The sequence below is a fragment of the Protobothrops mucrosquamatus genome, unplaced genomic scaffold, assembly GCF_001527695.2.
Source record: "Protobothrops mucrosquamatus isolate PMUCROS unplaced genomic scaffold, P.Mucros_1.0 scaffold156, whole genome shotgun sequence".
In the NCBI taxonomy this organism is placed as follows: domain Eukaryota; kingdom Metazoa; phylum Chordata; class Lepidosauria; order Squamata; family Viperidae; genus Protobothrops; species Protobothrops mucrosquamatus.
Genome location: NW_015386520.1, coordinates 156,107 through 166,809, shown reverse-complemented (window position 1 = coordinate 166,809; position 10,703 = coordinate 156,107). Strand labels below are relative to the sequence as shown.

General features: G+C 40.7%; 1 protein-coding gene and 1 pseudogene across 1 annotated transcript in view; one reads left to right on the top strand and one right to left on the bottom strand.

Moving 5' to 3' along the window:
- The window catches only part of SFXN3 (sideroflexin 3), an 18,850-nt gene extending 16,119 nt beyond the window's left edge, over window positions 1-2,731 (bottom strand). The window contains exon 1 of the mRNA XM_015813433.1: window positions 2,641-2,731. The gene's annotated coding sequence lies outside the window, so the exon portion shown is untranslated. The remainder of the gene's footprint in view (window positions 1-2,640) is intronic.
- On the top strand, window positions 941-9,874 carry LOC114922388 (annotated as a pseudogene).
- The last annotated feature ends 829 nt before the right edge of the window (window positions 9,875-10,703 follow it).

The window sequence follows — 10,703 nt, the reverse complement described above, 5'->3', positions numbered from 1 at the left end:
GTGCCCTCAAGACATGGCTTTTCCATCAAGCGGGATTGGCCTAGGGGGGGATTGTATAGGGATTTTAATAGGGATTTTATAACTTTTCTAAAAATAACAGGCTTATTTAATATATATTTTAATTGTTTTTAGATATTTATTGTATAGTTCCGTTTTTATTGCCTGTAAGCCGCCCTGAGTCCTTCGGGAGAAGGGCGGGGTATAAATTAAAGTAATAATAAAATAAAAATAAAAAGGGATTTGAAGGTTCTTAAGAAAGATACAAAATATCCTGACTGTTTCTGCTTTGCTCTTGAGACACTTTCCATTCTGGAAGAAATCAGCCCAAGTATTACAGTCTTCTCTGGCATGGTTCGCACCCCATGCTAAATCAAATTGTGATTTGTGTGGCAGCTCACAAGTTCAGGAATATTTCTGGAGGACCATACACTCCCTTCGAAGGAGCAGGTGACCATCAGTGGAATTCATCTGTCACCCAGATCCAGGCGATTTCAGTGATCCACAGTTTGACCAGCTGCAACTGACTCATTGACTACAATGACTTTGATGGAGGGGTGAGCTAAACTAAGCTAGTCCATTTCTGGCCTGTCAGATTACAGTATTGCAATGTGCATGGAACTGCCCCCTTGAAGGTGGCTTGGAACTCACACCTAGAAACAGGGGTGTCCACAGATTTTATCAGAATGATGAAACAACATTACCATATTACACTTTAAGTTCTTCAACTTTGAGATGTGCATAAGATGCCACGCAACACACATAGAAAAGCAGTTGGATTTGTGTTGCAACCCCAAGATACTATGTTAATTTCTCAGATCCCTTTTGCACCTTCTCTCCCATGCAGACACCGTTGGCTAGAGATGATAAAACACTTAAATAGATCCTAAGGGAACTACCACTGACTGCTACAAAGGTCTACAATGAACTTTAAAATGTTGTAATGTTCTTTAAGGGAGCATCTCTGCCAGCATGTACCAACTCAAACATTAATATCTGTGGACGATTGCAGCTCACTGCCTCAGAAGAATGTCCTGGGAAGATTCAGGAGAGCACCTTCTCTATTGTGTCATTTCAGTTTTGGAGGTCAGTGTGGGCCAACACTTGCTTCTTGATGCCAAGTGAAGAGCTGGCTTTTTAGTCTCATGGGCTGACAATGAGGCAAAAGGTGACATTGTGAGTTAGGCATATTTTCTAGGTTCAGTTAGCAGGGAGTCTTCACACAAGGGATGAATCCTGTAACTACTGCTGTTTTAATCTTTGATCATTTATTTTTTTTATATTTTTTTATAATTTTATATTATAACTTGAATACACTTGAAATCCTTAATTTGTTTTTCTCTTTGTTTTTTTTCTTTTGTTAGTTTGTTTTGTCTTTGTTTTATTTTGTATTTTAACTTTGGAAATAAAATAAATGGTAAAAAGAACATACCTGAAATCATAAAATACCAAGCAAGCAATATTTTAATGAATAATAAACATGTGTGCCTATAATATGTATGCTTTGAAGGATTTACAGGAATATCATATGATCTGTGGTTGCACAAGTGGCAGATGATCTCAAGCTGAAGCCTATTTCAGTGTCGTGCACAGCAATTTTCATCATTTTAATTGTTTTCTTAATAGACATTGGCTGTATATGACAGTGAAACAAGCACTGAAATTTGAGCACTGAGCACAAAACAGTCCTTAAATTATAGAAGAATCAAAGCTACTCTTAGACATCACCTTTAAATTGCTATAACCCAATGGGTTGACCAAATGGGAGAAGCAATTCCAAGGGAGGATTTCTTTCAAAAAAGCACCTCTCCCTTTTCCCAACAATTTATTGCAAGCATACAGAAAACCTCAATTCTATCAAACAGAATTCACAACCCAGGTTGCAAATTAGCTTTTTAAAAATCATTGCCTCCTACATAATCATTTAATCAATCAGAAGGTGTAGGTAGCCCTTCCACCCAACCTGCTCGATCTTCATGGGACAGCAAAGTCATCCCCTGAGGTATCACTTTCAGATGTTGGGGTTCAAGTCCCAAAGAACCAACAGCCGTGCTGGACAGGTAAGTTAGATAAGAGAAAGCGGGTGTGATGGGCGATGCAAGCTGAAATCCCAGTAAAGTATGACGGTCACAACGCAGATTAAAGCAAATTTAAGCCAATCCTGGAACTTCAACCAAACCCTTCAGTTTCGCAAAACTCACAGCCTTGGTGCGGGTACAAAAACGGGGAAGCTGCGAACACAGAAGAGCAGAAATCCCTGTGCCGTTGAAAAGAAGGAAAGATCCTCCGTTACGGTCGGGATAAGACCTCCTGGCGACGCGGGGCTAATCTGGGAGGGATGGACGACGCCCCATCCTAGATTAGCCCGCGAACAGCGCTCCCTCTCCCCTCCTACGGGACTGGTGGGCGCAGGCGGCCGATCTCCACCCAAAGCCCTGACTCATAGGAATGGATGGAAAATATCCGGCGGCGAGAAGGGGAAATCGAAAGAGGCGGTGGACAGCGCCCTGCAAGCGGAGCGCGAAAGGAGGAAGAGGCTGGATCCGCAAAGGCGCCGCTTTAAGAAAAGGCAGGAGGCAGAGACAACGGCGAGCAAACGATGGGCTCGGGGAAGCGCGCGACCTTTACGACTAATCGACTCACTTGTTCCTGCGAGCGGCGGCTGCAACCCGATCGCGGCGCTGAGACTGCGGAGCGCTCTCCTCCTAAGACCGGCCCCTCCCTGGCGCTCTCCTGGCTCCGAGCGCAGCAGCCCCGGGGGGGGGGGACCGAGAGAGCCAATGGTCGCCGCCGAAGCCCATCGAAGGGGCAGGGCCGGGACAAGCACGTTACTTTGAGCTACGGGGCGAGAATTAGAGCGGGGAGGGGCCGGGGCCGCCCGGAGAGGGAGGGAGGCGGGAGGCGGGAGGCCTCTCCTTGGCACGGCTCGCCTGAAATCGGATTAGGACGGGTGGAGTGGAGAACGGCGGGCCTGTAACCAGCCGGCGCCGCTTGTTGCTTTTACCCGGAGGGAGGGCTGTCCCCTGCTTATGCTGCGGGCTTCCTGATACAAGCCGCGGAAGGCACCGACAAAGCCTTGTGCAGTGCAATCCCTCGCAACGATTCGCACCCTGCAAGTGAAAGCTGTAGACTGCAAGATCGGGGGGGGGGGGGGGGGGGGGGCAGGATTCAGCCTGGAGGGAGACTTGATGATTAGTACCTGGTTTATCCTCTGGAAAGGATCTTCTCAGGATGTGCAGCGTGCCTTCTAGTAAAAACCATTACTCCAAAGAAATGTCTAAGACAAGACCAACTAGTACAGTGGTTCTCAACCTTTTTAATGCCGCAACCCCAACCGGTCGTAAGTCGAGGACTAAACCGGTCGTAAGTCGAGGACTAAACCGGTCGTAAGTCGAGGACTACTCAACCAGTCGTAAGTCGAGGACTTTCCCTGCCCCGGAGCGCCGCACATGTGTGGTTCCGCCCCCTGTGCCGGCCGAGGTGTAGCTGGCAAGTGGCAGTGACGGAGCAGGCCGACCACTAGCTGGCCCAGCCCAAGGGAGGTAAGGCACCCGCCGGAAAAGGGGAAAAAATGGCGGACAAAAAAAAATGGCGGACAAAAAAAAATGGCGGACAGCCTTGCTTGGCGACCCCCGTGAAATGGTCGATCGACCCCAAATGGGGTCCCGACCCACAGGTTGAGAACCACTAGACTAGTAGAACAGTTTCAGGAAACCTATTGACTGTGCCAGATACAAAACGACCCCCAAGAACTTTCTCAGGGCAGGTTGGGGAATTCTGACAAGCGGCTACATCATCGTTTTCTCCTTTTTCGTAAGATGAAGCGGGAGCATCTAAAATGCTGGGAATCTGTGGAATCAGCAGCCGCACAGTAATCATGAGATCATCTAAGCAGCTTAGCCTTGAGTAATTTAAGTATCTTTGAGGATAGTGTGGAATAGGAGAACAGAGTGGTGATGCTCCTTTCAGATAGGGATATTGGTCGTGGTTAGTGTTTGTGAAATATTTATAATATTTGTTTTCCCCATATATGGCTTCAATATTGTTCATCCCTGCTGTTTTGTTCATGATGAAATTTGGGAAATAATTAGGTTATGAAAATATGTTCAGTGGGATTAAATGTTTTGACAAAAAAATAGGCTGAAATCCCATAAACACTTTCTTTCTGAAGAGTATGTTCTGAACCAGGTGGGACTTCTAATAAACAAATAGAAGATTATGTTGTTAATGTTACAGTACTTGAAAAAGTATGGGGTGTTACATGCTTTGCATTCTGTTTGATATTTTTAATATTTAATCTGAGTAAAATTCATTTTGTCATAATTTATAACCTAATACGATTAAGTGTGCTGTCATTGTATTGAACCTTGCGATTATGGTATTTTTAATTTAAGCAATAACAAATATAAAGATGTATTGTCTTGATTACAAAAAATAGATGTTTGAAATGAAATACTTTGAGATTTATTTCTTCAGGCAAGTTAAAAATCATTTACTTATTTATCTGCTTGCTGCAATTCAAACATCTTTTTTGGGCTGCTCATGGGAAACATGCCTGTTGGTTTATCTAGTTGTGTAAGGCATGATTTTAAAAAATCAGCATTAGAGCCCTTGCTGTGGACACCATTAACTTGAAAGCCGGGAAGGAGCATAGAAGGAAGGAGCAAAAACAACTGAGAAAGTCTTGATCTGCTCCAGATTATACTGGTGGGGTGGTCCCAAGTTCTCCCCTCCCCCAGACCATCTTCACTGGTATGTTAATATATTGCCTTGTCAGGTGGCAGACTTGTTAGTTGATAGGAATGCATGCAAGAATTATGATCCTAGGCAGTAGGACAATAACAGGTAAGTGTCTAATGAAAGGGGGTTGAGAAGGGTGCTGTAAGCTGTATCTACATCTGTTTATACAAATACATGCAAGGATTCCAAAATAATTATGGTTATTCTTGGGTAAAGACACTGATTTCATTTTCAGGAGTTGCAAAAAGGGGTTTCAGTACAACAGTTATCAGTGTTAATTTGCAGATGTTTAGTTCATACATATGAACTACATACAAACACATTTGTTTGGATAAAATATGAATAGACATGTATGAAAGATGGAGTACATGAGACCTGTGCAGAGCAAACATACAGGCAGATGATTGTGTTTTGGAAGACTTCATCTTGCTGGTTGGAAAATACTAGAATGGAGATCACGAAGAATAACAGAATATCAGAGTTGGAAGGGACCTTAGAGGTCTTCTAATATGCTCAGGCAGGAAACCCTATACCATTTCAGACAAATGGTTGTCCAATCTTTTCTTTAAAATTTCCATTGTTGGAGCACCCATAACTTCTGAAGGCAAGTCGTTCCACTGATTAATTGTTCTTGCTGTCAGGAAATTTCTTCTTAGTTCTAGATTGCTTCTCTCCTTGATTAGTTTCTATCCATTGTTCTTGTTATGCCTTCAGGTGCTTTGGAGAATAGCTTGACTCCCTCTTCATTGTGGCCACTCCTGAGATATTGGAACACTGCTATCATGTCACCCCTAGAGCATCTTTTCATTAATCTAGACATGCCCAATTCAAGAACAGTTGTGTATATGTTTTATCCTCCAGTCCCCTAATCATCTTTGTTGCTCTTCTCTGTATTCTTTCTAGAATCTCAACATCTTTTTTACAAGATTCAACAAGAGAAGGTAGACATGTTCACTGGATGAGGGAATAATACTCATGACAAAATACCAAAAGGCATGTTATTGGTTTTATTAAAAGTGATAAAAGTGGCTGAGAACTGATGTGGTTTGGAGTCATTACATAAAAGATGTTAACATGCACAGCAGATGCACACCTCAGCTGTTCTGAAATTCAGGCCTGCAAAACAACTTTCAATTGTGATGCATGCTTGTGATGCATCTTGTGAATGAACTTCTAGTTCCTAAATTAAACAGTAATAATCTCCATTTGTTTCTACATACAAGGGCAATTTGGAAATAAACCTCTGTTTGGTTATCAATGACAGACACTTTTATTATACACATTAGAAAACTACAACATTACATTACTTTCCGACGTAATCACCATTCAAATTGAGGCACTTGTCATGACATCTTACAAGGTTTGAGATTCCTTAGTAGTCGCTTGGCACCAAATCTGGGTTGGGGGGATCAAAAACATCCCAACGGAACTACTTCAACAGTACTTGGGTGCGTCTAGCAGTGTGTGGGCGAGCATTATTGTGAACCAACTCCACACTGGAAGTCAGCATGCCCTGACGCTTGTTATGGATGGCTCGTCTGAGTTTTCATAATGTTTCACAGTAGACTTCTGAACTAATGATCAAACCACACTCCATGAATTTCACTAGCAGTACTCCTTTGGCATCTTCATATTTGGCGAGATTTTCTATGGCACCACTTCCAGTGTGGTGTTGGTTCACGATAATGCTCACTCACACATCGCTAGACACACCCAAGAACTTTTGCAGCAGTTCTGTTGGGATGTTTTTGATCACACCCCCTATAGTTTGATTAGATAAATAAAGCAAGAAAGTAGGATGAAGAAAGTGTTTCTTCTGGTTGGGATAGGCATCTGCAATGTTTACCTTTTGTTCTATTACAATTAAACAATCCAGCAAGCATGTTTTTCATGGTGTCTCTGCAGGTGGTCCCTGTACAATAGCTGCATCTGTACCACCAATCTTTGCCACAATTTCTCAGAACGTGCTGCCTATCTACATCCCTTCAATATTGAGTTCGGTCTATTCTCNGTATTGTTATTTGCCATGCTCTTGGCAACTTTGATAAGCATCATTACCTACTGGATGAAGAAAAAATCTGTCACTGGACACTCTAAGAGTGTGATAAGAAGGTTAGATGTGACCTTGCTTTTGGGAAGCTCTTCTGGACCACTCCTGATATCAATCTTCTCTTTGGTTGCCATATTTTTTCTTCATGCCAATGACAGCTGCTATCTTCTGGATTTCTGCTTCTCCCTCTGCAAGACTATCCAGATCTTAGGTCAGAATCTGTTTATTACTGAAGCCTTGTACTCTAGTCTGTATCATGAACCAAATGCACAAGACAACACTGACTGTATTAGTAGTAGCTGGGTCTTTTCCATTTCTGGAGGTCCTTAACAGGACAATAATGGACCTTTCTCCAAAGCCCATCTACTGATCAATTTCATGTCCAGTTTGGATAATCAGTCATCGATAAACCTACCAGATTATGGAAGTGACCAGTCTCTCTTCCAGAGTTCACACATCAAAGGAGAACAGAGGCAATCAAGGAAGATTCTACAAAATATTTCAATTCTTCTTACTTTTATAACATATTGGTGAGCTTGGTCATATCTAGCAAGATTCCTAGATCAAATGGCAACTGGAATTCTGGATAGGGGCAGCCTCTTAAGGAGTCCAAGATCTATAGTCTAGAACACTAGACTAGTGTCTTCTTGATGTCATTTTGAGAACATAATTGACCTGTTTCACTGTGGCAGGTCTTAGCTCAGGCCTAGTGAAGCCATGTGCTCTGTGGAGATAAGAATAGCTCCAATTAATTGGGCCAGGCATTGTACACTACCATGGAGAGATGCCATTTTTCAATGGTTAATTTATGAACAGTTATTAAATTACAACTATCAGCACATCTACTATAGAAATACATTAGAAGCATTTCATAAATAAGATTAACTATTAAAAGAGAAAGAGAATATATTAAATGCCAGCTCATGCTTAATGCTTACAAACATGGGACAGAATTAGAAACATATCAAAACCTTAAATAAAGTCTTTTGAACAAAGGAAAAGAGTTATTTGGCATCTAAATGTTCTCTGTTCTTGTTTTCCATCAAATTAAGTCTCCTTAATTCTCTCTGATCTGAATAAGTGAAAACTATTTCCAAATCCCACAGCTTGGCATCACATTTTCATATTCTAGGCTTAGCTTGTGGTGATTATGTAATAGCTTTATGATGGATTTCCAAGGCTGGAACTGATTTACCCGTGGTGCTATCTCACCACAAAGGAAGGGGAAATGATGGGAGTGATGGAGAGCAGGTGGGAGAAAGGCAGCCAATGGGTATTGAAAATGTGTTACTTTTATGGAGATAATTAGATATTTTCAGTTAAATATCATCTGCAAGCAATCATTTTAGCTAAGCTTGTCAAATCTGAAGAGGATAAGACAGTGGGAATTTTGCTTTCTTTATAGCTTTTTTTCCCTACTAGTGAATTGTTTACAAGTAATTCTTGGTGGCTGTGTTCATAGAGAGCCAGTTTGCTATGACAGTTAAGGCGCTGCCTAGAAACCAGGAGACCATGAGTTTCATGTCTCCCACCTTAGACATGAAAACTGGCTGGGTGAATCTGGGCTAATTGCTTTCTCTCAGCCCAGCTTACCTCACAGCATTATTGTTGTGGGGAAAATAGGATGAGGAAGGTGGCTGTCCACCACCTTGAGTGACTTATAAAGTAATAAAGGATAAAAGTAAAATAAATAAATGACCAAAGATAAGACATGCAGCACATAAATCAAATAAATAAATTACCAACCCAGTCAGTCAAAGTTCCATAATTTGTAGCCTATGGTGCGCCACTGAGATTGAGCATCTTCTTGTTAAAGTGGTGCCTTGGTTTCCAAGACAAAGTGTTTCATTGCAGTTTCTGGGTAATCTTTGCATATAGAGTTATGTTTTCAAACAACAGATGAAAGAGCCCATGTAGAAGATTGTTGTCTGACTGTGGTATTTCCAACTATGAAGTTTGGATTAAGAGAAAATCAAAGAACTTGTTTATTAATGGAAAGTTTAGAACAAAAGACATATTTCCATCACCCTTTCAGGATGACTCTTCTAAAAAAAATACTGTCTGGGGAAAAATAACTATTCTTTCCATGATCATGAGGTGTACATTGTGTAAGTGCATGAATTAATATATAACAGCATTCAAATATACATCACCACCAATTTTCTTTTTTGAACATATCTGTTTTATATAAGTTTACTTAATATATCAAACTGTTGGCCCCAATAAGACAGACCAGCACTTCTCCCTCCCTTTCTGTGGACTAGGAAGGGGCTTTTTTGAGACATTTTCTCAAGTTATTTTCTTGGCTCTGGCTCAAGCCTTGCTTCTCTGATCATTGCCTTGGTAGCAGCTCTTCCTCCTGATCTTCAAGGGCCAGACCATTCCCTATGCACCCTCCACAAACTTTAACCCTGCCACAATCCATTTATTCTGAGTTGCTTACATAGCATAGGTAAGACAAATATGAAACCATCCATAATCATTGAAAACCAATCACAATTACAACTATAGCATAAACCCCATGCAAAAATAAATTCGCCTCCAAAAATAATAAAAAATAAATGTGTCAAATTAAAAAGTAATAGGTAAGAGGAAAAAAGAACAAAATGTTATCAAATATAAACATAAGAAAAAGTCCTCAGAAATGATTCCATTTTTAACAATAATCAAATGTGCTAGGGCAGTAGCAGGGTTGGGTAGACTAATAAAAGTGGGATGGCAGTGTCATGATACAAATCCGGCCTGTTTCTACATACCTTGTGATGTTGCATGTCCAATGTAAAAGAGGTGAAGCTATTAGCTTCAAAAGGTTTCTACTTGTATCCTAAAATACGATGGACCTTGACCTAATGAATGCCTATGCATAGAGCTTCAAAGTTTGCTTTACTAACCTGTCTCCTTTTCTTTGGCTAGGTGTGGATTCTACACACCTATGGAACATGCCCATACTTTGTGAGCCAGATTGAACAGTCTTTCTATGGTTTTATTTTCTGGGCCATTGTGGTCAATATTTCCCTGCCATTGAGCATATTTTATTGCATGCATTCAGTGGCCAGTCTCTTTGAAGTCTACTGCAACACCTGCTGAGAGAGAGCATACCAGCTCTGAGGATAATGAATGCCTAATTACCTCATGAGGATGATACTAAAAGTGGATATATGAAGGAAAATAGCTATTATTTACTTGTAAATCAAACACATCACAATTCCTCTCATGTATACAAATATAACAGTATATATTATCATCATCACCATCGGCATATAATTTATGGAAATAGATTATTTGATATATTTTCTGGAGAAACCAAAACCAAACCAATTGACCCAAAATGATTCAGAAATCAGTTTTCATAAGTCTCTGTATGCGCAAGTGGGAAGTCCAGACTCAAATTGGTTCCAAATAAATACTTAGAAAGAAATTAATATCAGACTGGTCACCTTTTCTGTACAAGGGGTTATAAAGATGTTCAACTACAGAATCTCTGCTCAAAAGCTGCAGTCTAAGTAAAATTTCAATATATCCCTAGGTATTCCTAATGATAGAAATCATGGGGTAAATAGTATGAGGAATTTCTAAAGGCACTGAATTTAAGGAAGAGTTTGCTCTGAATTATAAAGTGATTTCCTCTCTATTATTGCTCTTTAGTCAGACTAGTGTCAAAGAAGAGACAGATTGATAAATATTTGGCTGTCAAAGTATTAGGAACAGACTGTTCTCCCACAGCTGAGTCTGAAAATTGGGATAACTGAAGTAAGTGGAACTTACGACTATTCGGTTGGCTTCTTAATTGAATGTACTTATTCTACCATCCTCAGTTAAGTTTCACCTGATAATTCCATCTTTCTCATTTAATTGCAAGACAAATTCCGGGAAAAATCTAATTTATTTCTGCATCTCCTATGTTCCATCTGATAAA